At 40.2% G+C, this 18,430-nt stretch overlaps 1 protein-coding gene and 1 long non-coding RNA gene across 2 annotated transcripts in view; both read right to left on the reverse strand.

The window, feature by feature from the left end:
- The window catches only part of npdc1b (neural proliferation, differentiation and control, 1b), an 89,413-nt gene that overhangs the window by 37,269 nt on the left and 33,714 nt on the right, over window positions 1–18,430 (reverse strand). The window lies entirely within an intron of this gene.
- On the reverse strand, window positions 10,016–10,342 carry LOC117511288. Its single transcript, XR_004560927.1, has 2 exons — window positions 10,210–10,342; window positions 10,016–10,125 (listed from the first exon to the last, which is right to left on the reverse strand). It is a non-coding gene; the product is annotated as an uncharacterized LOC117511288 (long non-coding RNA).

Consider the following 18,430-nt stretch of genomic DNA (forward strand, 5'->3'; position numbering starts at 1 on the left):
CTCCTCTTCAATGGCTGTGCGAAGTTGCTGGATATTGGCAGGAACTGGTACACGCTGTCGTATACGCCGGTCCAGAGCATCCCAAACATGTTCAATGGGTGACATGTCCGGTGAGTATGCCGGCCATGCAAGAACTGGGACATTTTCAGCTTCCAAGAATTGTGTACAGATCCTTGCAACATGGGGCTGTGCATTATCTTGCTGCAACATGAGGTGATGTTCTTGGATGTATGGCACAACAATGGGCCTCAGGATCTCGTCACGGTATCTCTGTGCATTCAAAATGCCAACAATAAAATGCACCTGTGTTCTTCGTCCATAACAGATGCCTGCCCATACCATAACCCCACCACCACCATGGGCCACTCGATCCACAACATTGACATCAGAAAACCGCTCATCCACACGACGCCACACACACTGTCTGCCATCTGCCCTGAACAGTGTGAACCGGGATTCATCTGTGAAGAGAACACCTCTCCAACGTGCCAAACGCCAGTGAATGTGAGCATTTGCCCACTCAAGTCGGTTACGACGATGAACTGGAGTCAGGTCAAGACCCCGATGAGGACGACGAGCATGCAGATGAGCTTCCCTGAGACGGTTTCTGACAGTTTGTGCAGAAATTCTTTGGTTATGCAAACCGATTGTTTAAGCAGCTGTCCGAGTGACTGGTCTCAGACGATCTTGGAGGTGAACATGCTGGATGTGGAGGTCCTGGGCTGGTGTGGTTACACGTGGTCTGCGGTTGTGAGGCTGGTTGGATGTACTGCCAAATTCTCTGAAACGCCTTTGGAGACGGCTTATGGTAGAGAAATGAACATTCAATACACGAGCAACAGCTCTGGTTGACATTCCTGCTGTCAGCATGCCAACTGCACGCTCCCTCAAATCTTGCGACATCTGTGGCATTGTGCTGTGTGATAAAACTGCACCTTTCAGAGTGGCCTTTTATTGTGGGCAGTCTAAGGCACACCTGTGCACTAATCATGGTGTCTAATCAGCATCTTGATATGGCACACCTGTGAGGTGGGATGGATTATCTCAGCAAAGGAGAAGTGCTCACTATCACAGATTTGGACTGGTTTGTGAACAATATTTGAGGGAAATGGTGATATTGTGTATGTGGAAAAAGTTTTAGATCTTTGAGTTCATCTCATACGAAATGGGAGCAAAACCAAAAGTGTTGCTTTTATATTTTTGTTGAGTGTAGATAGCTGCTGGTCAAGATGCTTCATCGGGGTACAAGCACTGTGTAGAATGCTAATTATTACAATAACGCTGTCTTGTATTTGTAGAAATTAGTTTGTAACCCGTTTATGCCCAAATGTTTTTATAAGTGGAAAAAGTTGCATTAGTATCTCTGAGATTTTTTACCAGTCCACCTAACTGGACACCTGCGTGTCTTTGGATGTGTGAGAAGCCGGAGCATCTGGAGGAAACCCACACGACACGGAGAGAACATGCAAACACCACACAGAAAGGCCACAGGCGAGAATTGATCCCATGACCTTCTTGCTGTGAGGCAACAGTGCTAACCACTAACCCCCGTGCTGTGTTTGAAGCTTCCCTCTAATAAAATTGAAAGTTAACACGAAAAGCATGTTTGTGTCACTTTATCTCTGTTGTGTTGGTGTACAGAGGAAAAACATCAAACATATGTCACTGTCCAAATACTTATGGACCTGACTGGTCTACATGAAAAATGTGCTGCAGTACTTCTTCACTTTTCTTCAATCTCCCGGTGTTATTTTGTTGAGATGCTGCATGAGTTTAGAAACAAACTCTCCACATTCACGAAATTCCCTCCAAGATCAATAACTATCATTTCCACTGTGAAGTTTACAGTCATAAATATGAAATTTTGTCTTATATGCATAAAATAACACAGATGAATGACTGATTTTCCACTCACCAAAGTGTCAAAGGTTTGTTCTCATCAGTCCGTAAACGGGGTAACCCAACTTCTGAGTCACACAAACACTTTTCTGCAATCTGACGGAAAACCACAAACACATTATCAGTGCTGTTTGCAGTGAGAGTTTAACATTTAGCACAATTCTTAAATATTTCACACAGATTAAGCTGATGCTACAAATCAGAAGGTTTATTAATATTTCTAGCAGTCTCAGTGCAGTTTTTACAGTGAATAAGAACTGATAACACTGCTAAAACAATTATTAAAAGATGATAATGCAGTATCATAATTAATCAAGTATTATAAAAAAAAAAAAGCATTACACAGGTTACATTATAATAATAAATACAATCACTGAAAATATGAGAATTTTTATAACTGAAGAATCATGCTAACAGTTTCTTTAGCCTTCTTTAACCTTATTAATTATCTTACATTAGAATAATTTCCCTTTTAAAATAATAGAAAGTCATACATTGGAAGCAGCCACACAATGACGTATTCCCATATTCTTTAGACTCTGTCAGATAAATCAGTAACAGCACATCAATTAAAATTCTATGGCTTTTAAAAAACTTAAATATTTTGGATCATTTTAAGCTTTATTTCAAAATTTAAAATTAAAGATGCTTTTCTTTAGTTCTTTTTAATGATCTCTCAAAGCCAACCTGTAGTACCTTCAAAGCCCACCAGGAGGCCACAGCCAACACTTTGGTAACCACTGTACTAGTACAAATATTATTAAAAGTCCCCATACTGTCAAAATTCAAAGTGAATGTGCTTTTTTTTTTTGAAGTATTAACTAGTGAGGGAGGAATTTGTTTTATTTAATCACTGCTGCGGTTACTGTCAACAGGTCAATATTTATTTGTCAAAGTGCCTTTGAATTCAATAATGTGTTTCCACCAGATAAAGAATTAAAGATAAAAAGTTACAAGAAGAACAAGCAATGCAACAAAAATGCTGTTTAAATGAAGATGTGACTTTAATTTGAGGTGAATCATATGCATAACAAGTAAAAAAGCATAAACAACCAAAGGCTCCAAATTTTCAGGCCTTAAAGACTATTAAAACTGAAAAATCATCAGATAAAAGGTGTGGAATTGACATAAGCGTGACATTTGCATTTGGTCAATCTGAACTAGAAAGAATGCTAAAGAATATTACAACCCCAATTCCAATGAAGTTGGGACATTGTGTAAAATGTAAATAAAAACATAAGAATGATTTTCAAATCCTCTTCAACCTATATTCAGTTGAATACACCACAAAGACAAGATATTTAATGTTCAAACTGATAGACTTTTTTGTTTTTGTGCAAATATCTGCTCATTTTGAAATGGATGTCTGCAACACATTTCAAAAAAGCTGGGACAGGGGCAACAAAAGACTGGGAAAGTTGATGAATGCTCAAAGACACCTGTTTGGAACATTCCACAGGTGAACAGGTTAATTTGGAAACAGGTGAGTGTCATGACTGGGTATAAAAGGAGCATCCCCAAAAGTCTCAGCCATTCACAAGCAAAGATGGGGTGAGGATCACCACTTTGTGAACAACTGCGTGAAAATATAGTCCAACAGTTTAAGAACAATATTTCTCAACGTTCAATTGCAAGGAATTTAGGGATTCCATCATCTACAGTTCATAATATAATCAGAAAATCTGGAGAACTTTCTACACGTAAGCAGCAATGCCAAAAACCAACATTGAATGCCCGTGACCTTCGATCCCTCAGGCGGCACTGCATTAAAAACCTACATCATTGTGTAAAGGATCTTACCATGAGGGTTCACTTCAGAAAACCATTGTCAGTTAACACAGTTCGTCGCTACATCTACAAGTGCAAGTTAAAACTCTACCACAAAAAGTGAAAGCCATACATTAACAACATCCAGAAATGCAGAAACATCCAGCAAAATACGACAACGGAGACCCCGGACTGTTGAACAACTGAAGTCATACATCAACCAAGAATGGGAAAGAATTCTACCTACAAAGCTTCAACAATTAGTGTCCTCAGTTCCCAAACGCTTATTGAGTGTTGTTAGAAGGAAAGGTGATGTAACACAGTGGTAAACATACCACTGTCCCAGCTTTTTTGAAACGTGTTGCAGGCATCCATTTCAAAATGAGCACATATTAGCACAAAAACAATAAAGTTTATCAGTTTGAACATTAAATATCTTGTCTTTGTGTGTATTCAACTGAATATAAGTTGAAGAGGATTTGAAAATCATTGTATTCTGTTTTTATTTACATTTTACACAACGTCCGAACTTCATTGGAATTGGGGTTGTAAACACCTTCAAGAACCACAGATTAATTGCAGTGAAACAAAAAAGGGAAAAAAAAACCTGTTCACATTGGTTGGTCAGAACAAGAACACCCTACAAAATGAAGGTGTGTCCACATCAAAGTAGTTTAACAAAACCCGTAGCTCATTTGGTTGCCAGTGAAAGTCTGTTGTATTTATTGATGACAATAGCTAAGGACCTTCTGCAGAAGGTCCTTTTAGATGCACACTGCAAAAAAGTAGCCCAACTGGTAAGTCACCATGTCAATCACCTGACCTGAGGCATGCTGACCTGCATTTTTCTGGGCAAAGGCACAGCTGGAGGCACAGAGTAACCAACAGTGGTGGGCACAGTTCCGCTAATCCACTAACCGCTAATTATCGAAGCTAATGTTTTCATTATCAGATTAGCTTTTCAGATTACTTTGAAAACCATCATTGGCCTAATTATCTTCCGATAAATTTTGGTCCGATAAATTTTAGACCGCTAACATATTTTTGCAGGTGTGGTGAACAAAGCTTAACAGTTACAAACATTTATGAAGTCTGAAATCAAAGATTTGAGTACCTACCTGTTAAATGTTTTGTAGCAGATGTAACGTTCTATCCTCTGCAAACAGAGGAGAGCTGGTTCCAGGACAAAACAACTCTATCCTCTGCAAGCAAAGGGAAACTGGTCACAGAAAAGAAAAAAGCTCATTTCTTTTGACCCCATACTGATACGCTGGCAGTATCACCCAAGTCATCCAGAGGCATACAGTTTTAACTTATGGTTAAAATTTTAACCAAACTAATTTCAGGCAAGTTATTCAAATTATATCACGTCTGAAGTTTTATAAAGTGAAAATATCAGATATATGTTTTAGTTTTATAGAAATGCAGTAATTTTGAAGTTTTTAGTGTGGACCTGCTGTGTCCAGTTACATTATGGGTAATTTCAGTACATTCACGACAGAAGAAATGCTCTGATCAGGCTCCACACGAACAACAGCATTAAACCCTTTGTATATTGTGCTTAAAACTCTTGTGAATATATTCTCTGGGTTTATAGATGTTATATTTGTTTTATGTAAAATGCCAGAAGAAGCCCAGGTTGCTTCTCCGTTATTTTCAAATTGAATCATTGCAATCGCTTCCTGTTTGCTCTTTAGAATCCTACTTATGTCAAACACTGTCTGTCGTCTTTGTTCCAGAGTAAATATATAATATGTCTGAAATTCAGTTTGCGTTTATTAAATTCCATGCAGCTTAAAGCAGCTTAGCAGACACGGAATATCTGGAATTTAGTTTTGGCAAGTTTTCACGGTCTCTACTGCCATCTACTGGCCAGTAGTGTTCATGGCAGTATGAGCATCTGGACGCCAGTAGATGGCAGTGTTCTTTTTGACCCCGGTTATCAGACAGTTGTCTAATCACAACTTGACTTTTTTTTTAAACAAATAAAAAAGGCATATTTTACAAAAGCACATTTATATGTAAACACCAACACACACACACACCTCACATTAACGTGTTGGTTTTTACATAGAATGAATGAGTCGACCCATCAGTGCTAGCCGAGGCTCATTAACCCATAATCCCTTTGGCATCTGTCTGCATTTGTTACAAAACTTCAGAATTAGTACATTAGTTAAAATTAAAAGATATATGTTATATTTAACTTTGTACAAATGACAGAATTAACATGAATGGAGTTATTCTATCCGGATTAATTTGATGATTTTAAATCAAAACCACAGGTCAAAACTGCTTTATTTTCCAAGACCTCTGCCTCACTGTGGCACTGCTATATTCTGTTAAGGAATAATGGCTTGTTTTGTGTGTGTATACAGTTGAGTTTAGCTCCTCTCAATTGCTTCACTGCTACAAAATATGTAGTAAACTGGAGCTTCCAGCAGTGGGCAGAGCACACAAAGACAGAAGTGCTGACTCATTGTTTGGGTCTGTGGTCACCTTTGATGTTACCAGAAGCGATCGTGGTGTTAAAACTCAAAATCAGCTTGTTAGTAGTTGCAAGTGTACCAGAAGCAATACTGAAAGTTATCGGTTAGCTGTAGCTTCCGATAAATTTTTGGGTGGTTTATCAGTTTAGCTTTATAAAAAATAACTTTTCAGTTAGCTGATTAGCTGTTATTGAAGCTAACTTATTGGTTAGCTGTGCCCACCACTGGTAACCAAGAACATTATTACAGTGTAAAACTGTGTAAAAGCCTGCAATTCCACCTGCAGAAACGGACAACTCCAGCATCGAGTGTTCCGTCGTCACTGTCTGCAAAGGATTTGTAATAAATATATTCATTAAAAATACTCCCTAATCCCGATGCTCCATTTGGATAGAAAAACCACCTCTACAGATGAAACTCTTCACCTGACCTCGTCTCGATTGGTTTATTCTCAATCTATAGCAGATGTGCAGAAGCAAAAGTGAAGCTTTAACTGTTGCACCATCACACTCAAGAAAAAGTCTCATAAACCATCGTCAGTTCTGCAAAGTTCTTACCGAATCCAACAGGCTGCAGCGATGATCAATGCCAGTGAGGCCGCCACGATGAAGACGCTGCTCATGACTGAGAACACACACACACACACACACAAAAGGTAAAACTGCAATGTTTTGGAATTTATTTAAATGAGCTATAAATTGTTAGAATTGTAATATGCTGGTTTTCTGTAAAGTTAGGTGTGGAACGATACATTACGTATCATAAAATCGTATTGTGAGGCCTGTATCGAATCGTATATAATCGTCTATATATGTTTACTCATTATACCAATAAATGCAGTTTCAGAAGTTTTTTTTAAAGAAACATTCATTTGCAGTGCGTTTAATGTGATCTGGTAATAAATTCCATTCCTTCATACCCCTAAATATGACAGTGTTCTTGATGGCATTGGTTCTAGCTTCAGGTAGCGCAAGGTTTCCCACCACAGCATATCTGGTTCTGTAAGTATGATTTTCTGAACAAAATATCAGGTAGCTTAGTGACAATAATCTTTCTGGCAAAAGCGATCAGTGAATATAAAGTCTGTCTTTGACAAATAGCCAGTTTAATTTTTTATGCACTGTGATATTATTTGTCCTATAACTGCACTTAAGTGCTATACGAGCAGCCCTATTTTGAATAATCTGTAATTTATTTATCATTTCTCCAGTAGCATTTGACCAAACTACTGGGCAATAGTCCAGATATACTAATAGTAATGTGTTAATAGCATAATTCGTTGCAGTACAACTTAGAAACCTTGCATATCTTCTCATAATTGATATATTTTTGTAAAAATGGGCAGGGGTATATGTTTTTTTCCATGATAATTTTGAATCTACCACTACACCCAACAGCTTGGTCTCATGCACTTGATTTATTATCAAATTATTAATTTAGTGTTTAATATGGTGTTTTTCATAACACAACTGGAACCAACATACAGTTAGTCTCTTCCATATTTAACACTAACTTCTTAGATGTTACCCACTTAACTACATTGCGCAATTCCATATTTAAAAGTTTCAATATCACTGCATGAGCGTGCTGATGTATAAATGATTGCGTCATGCATACATCACTATACTAGCTTTATGTAAAATATACTGTATGGCAAATCATTTGTGAAAATTGTAAATAATAATGGACCGAGGCAACTCCCTTGTGGCACTCCACTACTACCCTCCTGGTGTTAGAGAAGCTGCCATAGATTATCGTATATAATCATTTATTTGAAATGAGTATTGTGAGATTATAAGATAGCAATAAGGTGGCGGCGTGCTCAGACACAGTGGCTCGGCACTCTTCACTCTATTCTATACCATGAAAGCACAACTACTGTGGAGAAGAAATGATCTCTTGCAGAAGAATCAAATGATTTATAAAATATACAAATAGGAAACAGACAACATCAAGGATTACAATATAAGCCCCACATCCAGGTAACATTTTGTTCTGAACGCCAGCGTCTTTTCTCACTTGCCCTAAATGAGGGTGGAGTGTAATCAGCCACCTTCAAAGAAACAAAAAACAAATACTGCACCAGCATCTGTTTTTTTCATTGCAGTCCACTTTATTGTGGCCAGCCTAAGGCACACCTGTGCACTAATCATGCTGTGTTATCAGCATCTTGATATGCCACACCTGTGAGGTGGGATGGATTATTTCAGCAAAGGAGAAGTGCTCACTAACACAAACAGATTTGTGAACAATATTTGAGAGAAATGGGTCTTTTGTGTATACAGAAAATGTTTTAGATCTTTTGAGTTCAGCTCACGAAAAATGGGAGCAAAAACAAAAATGTTGCATTTATATTTTTGTTCAGTGTAATTATGTATCAATCAATCAATTTTATTTATATAGCGCCAAATCACAACAAACAGTTGCCCCAAGGCGCTTTATATATAAGGCAAGGCCATACAATAATTACGTAAAGACCCCAACGGTCAAAACGACCCCCTGTGAGCAAGCACTTGGCGACAGTGGGAAGGAAAAACTCCCTTTTAACAGGAAGAAACCTCCAGCAGAACCAGGCTCAGGGAGGGACAGTCTTCGCTGGGACTGGTTGGGGCGGGTGAGGGAGAGAACCAGGAAAAAGACATGCTGTGGAGGGGAGCAGAGATCAATCACTAATGATTAAATGCAGAGTGGTGCATACAGAGCAAAAAGAGAAAGAAACACTCAGTGCATCATGGGAACCCCCCAGCAGTCTAAGTCTATAGCAGCATAACTAAGGGATGGTTCAGGGTCACCTGATCCAGCCCTAACTATAAGCTTTAGCAAAAAGGAAAGTTTTAAGCCTAATCTTAAAAGTAGAGAGGGTGTCTGTCTCCCTGATCTGAATTGGGAGCTGGTTCCACAGGAGAGGAGCCTGAAAGCTGAAGGCTCTGCCTCCCATTCTACTCTTACAAACCCTAGGAACTACAAGTAAGCCTGCAGTCTGAGAGCGAAGCGCTCTATTGGGGGGATATGGTACTATGAGGTCCCTAAGATAAGATGGGACCTGATTATTCAAAACCTTATAAGTAAGAAGAAGAATTTTAAATTCTATTCTAGAATTAACAAAGCCAATGAAGAGAGGCCAATATGGGTGAGATATGCTCTCCTTCTAGTCCCCGTCAGTACTCTAGCTGCAGCATTTTGAATTAACTGAAGGCTTTTCAGGGAACTTTTAGGACAACCTGATAATAATGAATTACAATAGTCCAGCCTAGAGGAAATAAATGCATGAATTAGTTTTTCAGCATCACTCTGAGACAAGACCTTTCTAATTTTAGAGATATTGCGTAAATGCAAAAAAGCAGTCCTACATATTTGTTTAATATGCGCTTTGAATGACATATCCTGATCAAAAATGACCCCAAGATTTCTCACAGTATTGTGCAACATATTGTGGAGCTAGTGTGTTGTTCCAACCCCACTGGTAATCATCTACTGTGTAAGTTGCAGTTTTTTTTTTAACTAGTTTTGGAGGCCCGCAACTTACACTCAAGTTTGTTAGTAATAATAGTAAGTATAATAACTATATAGAACTTTTCCATGAACCAAAGCACTAAAGAAAATAAACTACAATAATAAAGAATAAATGTCAGTAATAAAAAAATACACAACAATACACATAATCCCAAATTATAGCACTTGGAACACAGAAAACAGGTGCAGCTTTTAGGCAGCTACATTTATACTCTGGCGCCAATTTAGTCCAGAAATAAGCAGAGAAATAACTCACTTATGAAAACATTATCATTGGACGGGTATGGGAGGATGATGGGGCCGCTGAGTAGAGTGGGGGTGTGGTTTGTGGTTGTGGGTGGAGCTGTGGTGATGAACAAGGTGCTCCGATTGGTCGGTTGCTCTGCTGTATCCAGGCTGTGGGTGGGGATAAGTGCACCCTTAGAAGCGTGGTTGGTGACATCCTGAGAGGGCGGAGCTAAGAATAAGAAGAACAATCATGTCAGCTTGTGCAAAGTGACAGAAAGCAGAACAGAGGGTGAAGCGGCAGAGGATCTTTTACCCGGCAGCCTGGTCTCAGTCTGCCGCTGTTCACTGATGATAGCTGACAGGAAGTCGATCTGCTCGTCCAGCTCTGGGGAAGCGCTTGTCTTCCCTGCAGGAACAGAGGTACTGTCACTTTAAAGAGGTGCTCGGTGACAAACACGCAGCACTTTCATCATCTGTTTAAAGCATCACCTCAGTCTACACCAGAGTATCTTCCTCCTACAAATATTAAGACCTGGTGACCTGTGCATAGGCTGACCCTTCAAACACAACAAATGGACAAACAAGAGAAATCCCTTTGGCTTCTCCCTGTCTTCACTCTGGGTCCCTGCAGCAGATTGGAAGTGGAGCTACATGGAGAAGGGACATGGGTGACCTTGAACCGGGAACCTTCTGCACAGGAAACAAGGGCACTAACCGCTTGGCCACCACGCTCCTACACAAATAAACACAATAAGGTTTAAAAACGCCTAATTTGTAGTTTGTACTTGCAGTTAATGTTTCAGTATTTTTACAAAGCATATTTTATAAATTCTTATAAAGGCAGTAAAATGTGTTGTTACACTCTGACACTGATGCTGAGGGATGGAAATTAGAATCACTTCTCTTGCTCCTCCCATGCCACCATTATGGAGCTCTGCTGCCCTCTAGTGGTATAGAAAATGACTGCAGCTTTGGGAGAGCGTTGCCCTCTCCACCTCCTACGTGCCGCAGTGCAGAGCATCACGCCGCCCGAGAGGTGTGAACAGTGAGGAGTGGGAGGAAGTGGCACCGGCGTGATGCAGTGTGTGTGTGTGTGTGTGTGTGTGTGTGCACGCGCGCACACTCTCACGTGTGCAGTGTGAGTGGAGGAATGAAACAGTGTGCACGTTTGTCCTGTAAAAATATTCCAGCTGGGTCTGTGGGAGACCCAGCTGCCCTGTGCATTTGTGGGTGGCAAGCAAGGGAATCGTGAATGAGCATTGTCAATAACAGCAACAAAGTCGAGTGAGGAGGACGTGACAAACAGCGTGGAGTCACGCTCAGTCCCGCACGATGTGAACCATCAGAGTGAAATACAGTCCGACCCACAGCTCCCACACTGAAACAAAACTCATGAGTGGACCTGTGGAGCTTCTCAGACATCCAGGTCAGGGTATCCAGTTAGGCTGAGTCAGGTTTGGACGTATTAAAATCACTGTTTATTTATTTATTTGTCTTGTCTGTTAGCAGGATTCCGTCAAAACTACTGCACGGATTTTAAAGAAATTTTCACCACAGATACATATTAGATCATGGAAGACTCCATTAAATTCTGAAGGTGATCCGGATCAAGATTTCACTTTTTATAGGTTTAAAATGATACGTCAAAACCACCGAATTTGTACCACAGATGGATATTAGGGCATGGAAGACTACTGAATTTTGGAGGTGATCTGGATCCGGATTGGCGGAGGTCAGAAATCTCAGATTGCTCTTCTTACATCATATTTTGGGTGGCTGAGCTGTGATTCTCATAATGGTTTTACTTTGGTGTGGGCATTAAAAATTATGATCCACTTGTTTCCTCAATAATTGTGGATGAACTCAACCCACGTCATGAAGCTACCGATAGCTGCTAAAATGCTAAAAGATTACCATTCAAAATCCCATCACACAATAATTTCACCTGACACAAATACCAGCACACACACACACACACACACCTTTGATGATTCCTTTGGAGAATTAACCACACAACATGGAAAATTATTACAGACATGTGTAACAAAATGCTTAAAAAATAAATAAAACTGGTCTGTTGTCACTCAAATTGGCCACGCCCTAACGGCATTACGATAACTGGGCTTTAGTGAACGTGATACTGAAAATAATGATGACGTCGGAAATGACAACTACATACTTAAGTTAAACCACTTGATTTGATCATACATGTATGTGGATCCAAGTAGTTTTCATTTTCTTCAACTTGCTTCAGTGGAATACTGAGCAGCAGTATGCCCAAAGATGATAATAAGTCAAAGTCCTTTTTTAAACATTACTTTCAAACCCTACTCTGACTAATATAATATGGTCACTGCATTAACTTTGTTTTTTGTAATCTTTTGCATTATGCATTCTAACCAACTGGGTATTTCTGATGGTATTTTTATGTGGACGAAAACATACACAGTAAACACAATCCATATGTGAGCACCCCCTCACCCCCCATTTATTTTCCAGAATATATCAGGAGATCTTGTCAGGTCCAGATGTGCTGATTATGTATTATTATTTTGTGGGATGGTTCATAAATAAATAAACAAAAACATGTCTCCTGTGAACAAAGCAGCTCAGATTCACTTGTTAACGTTCTGCAGCAGGACCAGAGGAGGACAGAGAGCAGACTCATAAGCATCATTATTGCTGGATATTAACTCCGACACGCGCCGCTGGCTATGCTAATGAGAAGCTAAAAGCTGCCGTTCCACCCACTGGGAGTTTCTCGAGTCAGTTTCATAAAATAAATGACTCAGCATGGCTAACCAGATTCATGTTCAAGCATAAAGTCTTCTGATGACTGTTGTAACACCTATTTTTATTCTGCGGCCACATTCATATTGTTTTAGAGTTCTGCCGCAACGCTAACGCTAACACTAAAATGACAGACTGTGAACAGCTCGGTAATGGGTTTAGAACATCCGTGTGGGGATGACACCCTTAACATCACGCCCGCCACCAACCTCACCTGAATCTGAACAGTGCAAATGTTTTTTATAGTCATCAGACAGCAAATCCAAGTCATTATTTTTCTCATTTTGATGTATAAGAATATTGCATCATGTGCCTGGTGGATCTTTGTGCGCGATGTTGTACACGCCTCTGGGGTTTCAAGATTAAATGTGTTTATACCTTTCCTAACACGTAGTCAACCTGGCTTTTTATTTTTTAAACGACCCATATTCAGTAATCGACCCGACTGCTCTCACCTTTCAAAGTGCAATATCTGCTAACCAAACCCTGAGGCCCATTGGGTTGGTGCTCAACCCCGGATTTTGTCGCGTGAAACAGATTAGAGTGTGCCCTCCTCCTGAACAGGGATTGCCAGCCCATCCCAGGTATTCCCACAGTCAAGGCTGCTTCTAGTCTGTCCCTTCATCAATTTTGACCTAATCAGTACCACTTAAGGTGACAAAACGACACTTAGAATCCAGCCTCAGTGTAGCATGGCCTACATAAAAAAATGTATGATAGCCATCCCAGGGTGGTAGCTGTAGTCAGCTAGGGGTCAATAAAGAATTACACAGAGGTAAAATGCTCCAATCATACTGTAAACTATACCTCTTTAGTTGACTGATCATAACGATTCCAAAACGGTATAATTTGTACCATCTATGACTGAGTGTTCTGGAGTTGGGGGTAAAAACAGCAAAAACGGTGACAAAACCTCAGTTATAGTTTATACAGGGGTCAAAACTTAAAGTTGCTCCAATTTCAGTAAAAAGAGGCATATTATTGTTTGGGTTAATAGGGTTCTAAAAAAAGAATAGTTTGCAACATCTGTCATGCTGAGTGATCATGTGACAGGATAAAAGAAGTCATAGAATCCAATGGACGTCAACCTTGTTTGACCTTTACTTTGGAGACCAAACATTCAACACAGTCAAAAGTATTTCATTTATTAATCCTTTTATTTCAACCAATAATTTCATGTGGCTCTCCTGCCCAACCGGCACCTCAGGATTTATCCAAACTTGGGCCCCGTATACTTTGGCATACGGGGAGTGACATAAGCTATTGAGCACTTTAGTAGTCGTAGTCGTAGTAGCACCAGCAGCAGTCCCTTCCTGATGAAGCTGCAGTGCAATTGCTTGCGTGCTCATCTCAATAATGGACTTTGTTTTTGATGATATTCTGGTTTTCTGTTTACCATTTCTTAAGCGTTACAAAAAACCTTCTCACTGTTAGAATGGCCCAAGCAGAGGGTCACCCCTCTGAATCTGGTCTGCTTGAGGTTTCTTCCTCATCATCGGAGGGAGTTTTTCCCTTAATCGCTGTTGCCTGTGTGCTTGTTCTAGTGGCTTTGTGTGAAGCGCCCTGAGGCAGCTTTGTGTGATTTGAATAAATTGAGTTTAATTGAAGCTTTAGTTGTACCTGAACAGTTCTCTGGAATCCGGGATAGGGTGGGGGATGATTGCTTTGTTGGTAAGATAAAGTTTTCATTTCAGTCTCTGACTCAACACCCGCCCTGGGGAGGATAATCGGCTAGTATTTTTTTCTAAAATGCTTCAAATGTGGTTTTGTACATAGAATGAAAGAAAAAACAAAATCCACCTTGGATGAGAGGATCAAAGCTGAGACACAGTCAGCAGTGGAACAGATGCAGCTTCACATGAGCTGAAATGGCTGAGAAACGTTTAAATGACTGGCATGGCTTCAGATTTTAGCCTTTTCTTAAAAAGGCTTCATTACTCACCTTTAGTGGATGTGACCAGAATGAGGAGTGTGGTCTCCTCCTGACCACCACACCGACCATGCGAGTTCTCCCACCAGGAGCCGCAGACAGGGGCCACAGTGTGAGCTGCCCGGCTGGCAAAAGTGGCGTCCTGCCCGTGCACAAATCCAGTGCCCGAGGGCACAAATGAGATCCTGTTGACAGAGTCAGAACACATTATAAATTCTACAGCATTTTCAAAGGCGTTTCGCCAGAATTATTCACATCTGTGTCAGGATGGGCAGGTGGCAGGCACCTGAATTGTCAGGACCCAAAATGCAAACTCTCTGACTAGGTGTGGATGTTGAAGAAATCATGGTCTTTAATACAGGCTCTGGTTCGGTACACAGGTGATCAGTTGGCGAGGCAGAAGCACAAACAGGGTCAGGCAAAAACGCAGTCATGGGCAAGCAGGGTTCAATGGCACGAGCAGACACAGACATCATGGGCAAGGCAAAAGGCGCAGTCAAAAAACACAAAGCAGGGTCTGGATACACAGCGAATCAAAACAGGACTAGAAACAGAGCTGGTAAGCGTGCAAAGACAACAAACGAGTAAGGGTGTGGTGGCTGGGTGGAGATTAAATAAGACAGGAGTTAACTAGGTGCACGTGAAGGAACAATCAAGAAGGGGGCGTGGCTAGTGAACAAAGATACTCATAGTGCAAGACAGTGAGGGAGGACAACACAAGGTGGAGTGAAAGAAAAGACAAAGATATGTGAACAGGTGCACAGAGCGTGAGTGAAAGAAGACAAAGCAGACAGAGTTAAAGTGAGAGAAAAACATGACAGGTGCAGGATGTGAAGGTGAACATAAATAACTGGGTGTGGAGACAAGGAACATAAAAGCAGGTGCAGGATGTGAAGTGGGAACAAGAGGCAAAAACAAAACTGAATCATAGTTCCGTGAACAGGAATCAGACCCTGACAAGAGACTAGACTAACACTGAACTGGCGAGACAGACTTAAGACAGAAAAGCAGATCGAGATAAACTAGATAACACAGCTCAGAGAATAATACGAAATTAAACACCATGACAAACTAAACTGGAACTGGCAGACAAACTCCTGACAAAGTGCAAACAGAAATGAGAACAGCGAAAAATAGGCAAACGATAACTAAATGATAACCCATGAAAACACAGACTGATAGAATGGAACTGAGACATGGCTAAAGTATTAAAGTAACAAGGAAAGAAAGTGACAAAGCAAACAGAACTGAGAATAACCATAACTAATATAACTAATATATAACTAATGAATCAAACACAAACCAAGTGACAAGAAAAACAAGACAATAAAACATGATGAAAATAATTACTAATAAATCAAAGCCGCAGCAAATGGGAAACCATAAAAGGGGAAAATAAGGGCTCAGCGCCCTGACCTGGCCCAATCGCTGACAATCTGTCACATTTAAAAGTCTCTCTCTCTCTCTCATCTCCTGCACTAAATGAGCACACTCATCCAGACAAAGAATATAAACATTCAATCAATTCAATTCAATCAATTTTTTATATAGCGCCAATCACAACAAACAGTTGCCCCAGGCGCTTTATATTGTAAGGCAAGGCCATACAATAATTATGTAAACCCCAACGGTCAAAACGGACCCCCTGTGAGCAAGCACTTGGCTACAGTGGGAAAGAAAACTCCCTTTTAACAGGAAGAAACCTCCAGCAGAACCAGGCTCAGGGAGGGGCAGTCTTCTGCTGGGACTGGTTGGGGCTGAGGGAGAGAACCAAGAAAAGACATGCTGTGGAGGGGAGCAGAGATCGATCACTAATGATTAATGCAGAGTGGTGCATACAGAGCAAAAAGAGAAAGAAACAGTGCATCATGGGAACCCCCCAGCAGTCTACGTCTATAGCAGCATAACTAAGGGATGGTTCAGGGTCACCTGATCCAGCCCTAACTATAAGCTTTAGCAAAAAGGAAAGTTTTAAGCCTAATCTTAAAAGTAGAGAGGGGTTCTGTCTCCCTGATCTGAATTGGGAGCTGGTTCCACAGGAGAGGAGCCTGAAAGCTGAAGGCTCTGCCTCCCATTCTACTCTTACAAACCCCTAGGAACTACAAGTAAGCCTGCAGTCTGAGAGCGAAGCGCTCTATTGGGGTGATATGGTACTACGAGGTCCCTAAGATAAGATGGGACCTGATTATCAAAACCTTATAAGTAAGAAGAAGAATTTTAAATTCTATTCTAGAATTAACAGGAAGCCAATGAAGAGAGGCCAATATGGGTGAGATATGCTCTCTCCTTCTAGTCCCCGTCAGTACTCTAGCTGCAGCATTTTGAATTAACTGAAGGCTTTTTAGGGAACTTTTAGGACAACCTGATAATAATGATTACAATAGTCCAGCCTAGAGGAAATAAATGCATGAATTAGTTTTTCAGCATCACTCTGAGACAAGACCTTTCTGATTTTAGAGATATTGCGTAAATGCAAAAAAGCAGTCCTACATATTTGTTTAATATGCGCTTTGAATGACATATCCTGATCAAAATGACTCCAAGATTTCTCACAGTATTACTAGAGGTCAGGGTAATGCCATCTAGAGTAAGATCTGGTTAGACACCATGTTTCTAAGATTTGTGGGGCCAAGTACAATAACTTCAGTTTATCTGAGTTTTAAAAGCAGGAAATTAGAGGTCATCCATGTCTTTATGTCTGTAAGACAATCCTGCAGTTTAGCTAATTGGTGTGTGTCCTCTGGCTTCATGGATAGATAAAGTGGGTATTCATCTGCGTAACAATGAAAATTTAAGCAATACCGTCTAATAATACTGCCTAAGGGAAGCATGTATAAAGTAAATAAAATTGGTCCTAGCACAGAAACCTTGTGGAACTCCATAATTAACTTTAGTCTGTGAAGAAGATTCCCCATTTACATGAACAAATTGTAATCTATTAGACAAATATGATTCAAACCACGCAGCGCAGTGCCTTTAATACCTATGGCATGCTCTAATCTCTGTAATAAAATTTTATGGTCAACAGTATCAAAAGCAGCACTGAGGTCTACAGAACAAGCAACAGAGATGAGTCCACTGTCCGAGGCCATAAGAAGATCATTTGTAACCTTCACTAATGCTGTTTCTGTACTATGATGATTCTAAAACCTGACTGAAACTCTTCAAATAGACCATTCCTCTGCAGATGATCAGTTAGCTGTTTTACAACTACCCTTTCAAGAATTTTTGAGAGAAAAGGAAGGTTGGAGATTGGCCTATAATTAGCTAAGATAGCTGGGTCAAGTGATGGCTTTTAAGTAATGGTTTAATTACTGCCACCTTAAAAGCCTGTGGTACATAGCCAACTAACAAAGATAGATTGATCATATTTAAGATCGAAGCATTAAATAATGGTAGGGCTTCCTTGAGCAGCCTGGTAGGAATGGGGTCTAATAAACATGTTGATGGTTTGGATGAAGTAACTAATGAGAATAACTCAGACAGAACAATCGGAGAGAAAGAGTCTAACCAAATACCGGCATCACTGAAAGCAGCCAAAGATAACGATACGTCTTTGGGATGGTTATGAGTAATTTTTTCTCTAATAGTTAAAATTTTGTTAGCAAAGAAAGTCATGAAGTCATTACTAGTTAAAGTTAATGGAATACTCAGCTCAATAGAGCTCTGACTCTTTGTCAGCCTGGCTACAGTGCTGAAAAGAAACCTGGGTTGTTCTTATTTTCTCAATTAGTGATGAGTAGAAAGATGTCTAGCTTTACGGAGGGCTTTTTTATAGCGCAACAGACTCTTTTTCCAGGCTAAGTGAAGATCT

Source organism: Thalassophryne amazonica, chromosome 5, assembly GCF_902500255.1.
Source record: "Thalassophryne amazonica chromosome 5, fThaAma1.1, whole genome shotgun sequence".
Classification (NCBI taxonomy): Eukaryota; Metazoa; Chordata; class Actinopteri; order Batrachoidiformes; family Batrachoididae; genus Thalassophryne; species Thalassophryne amazonica.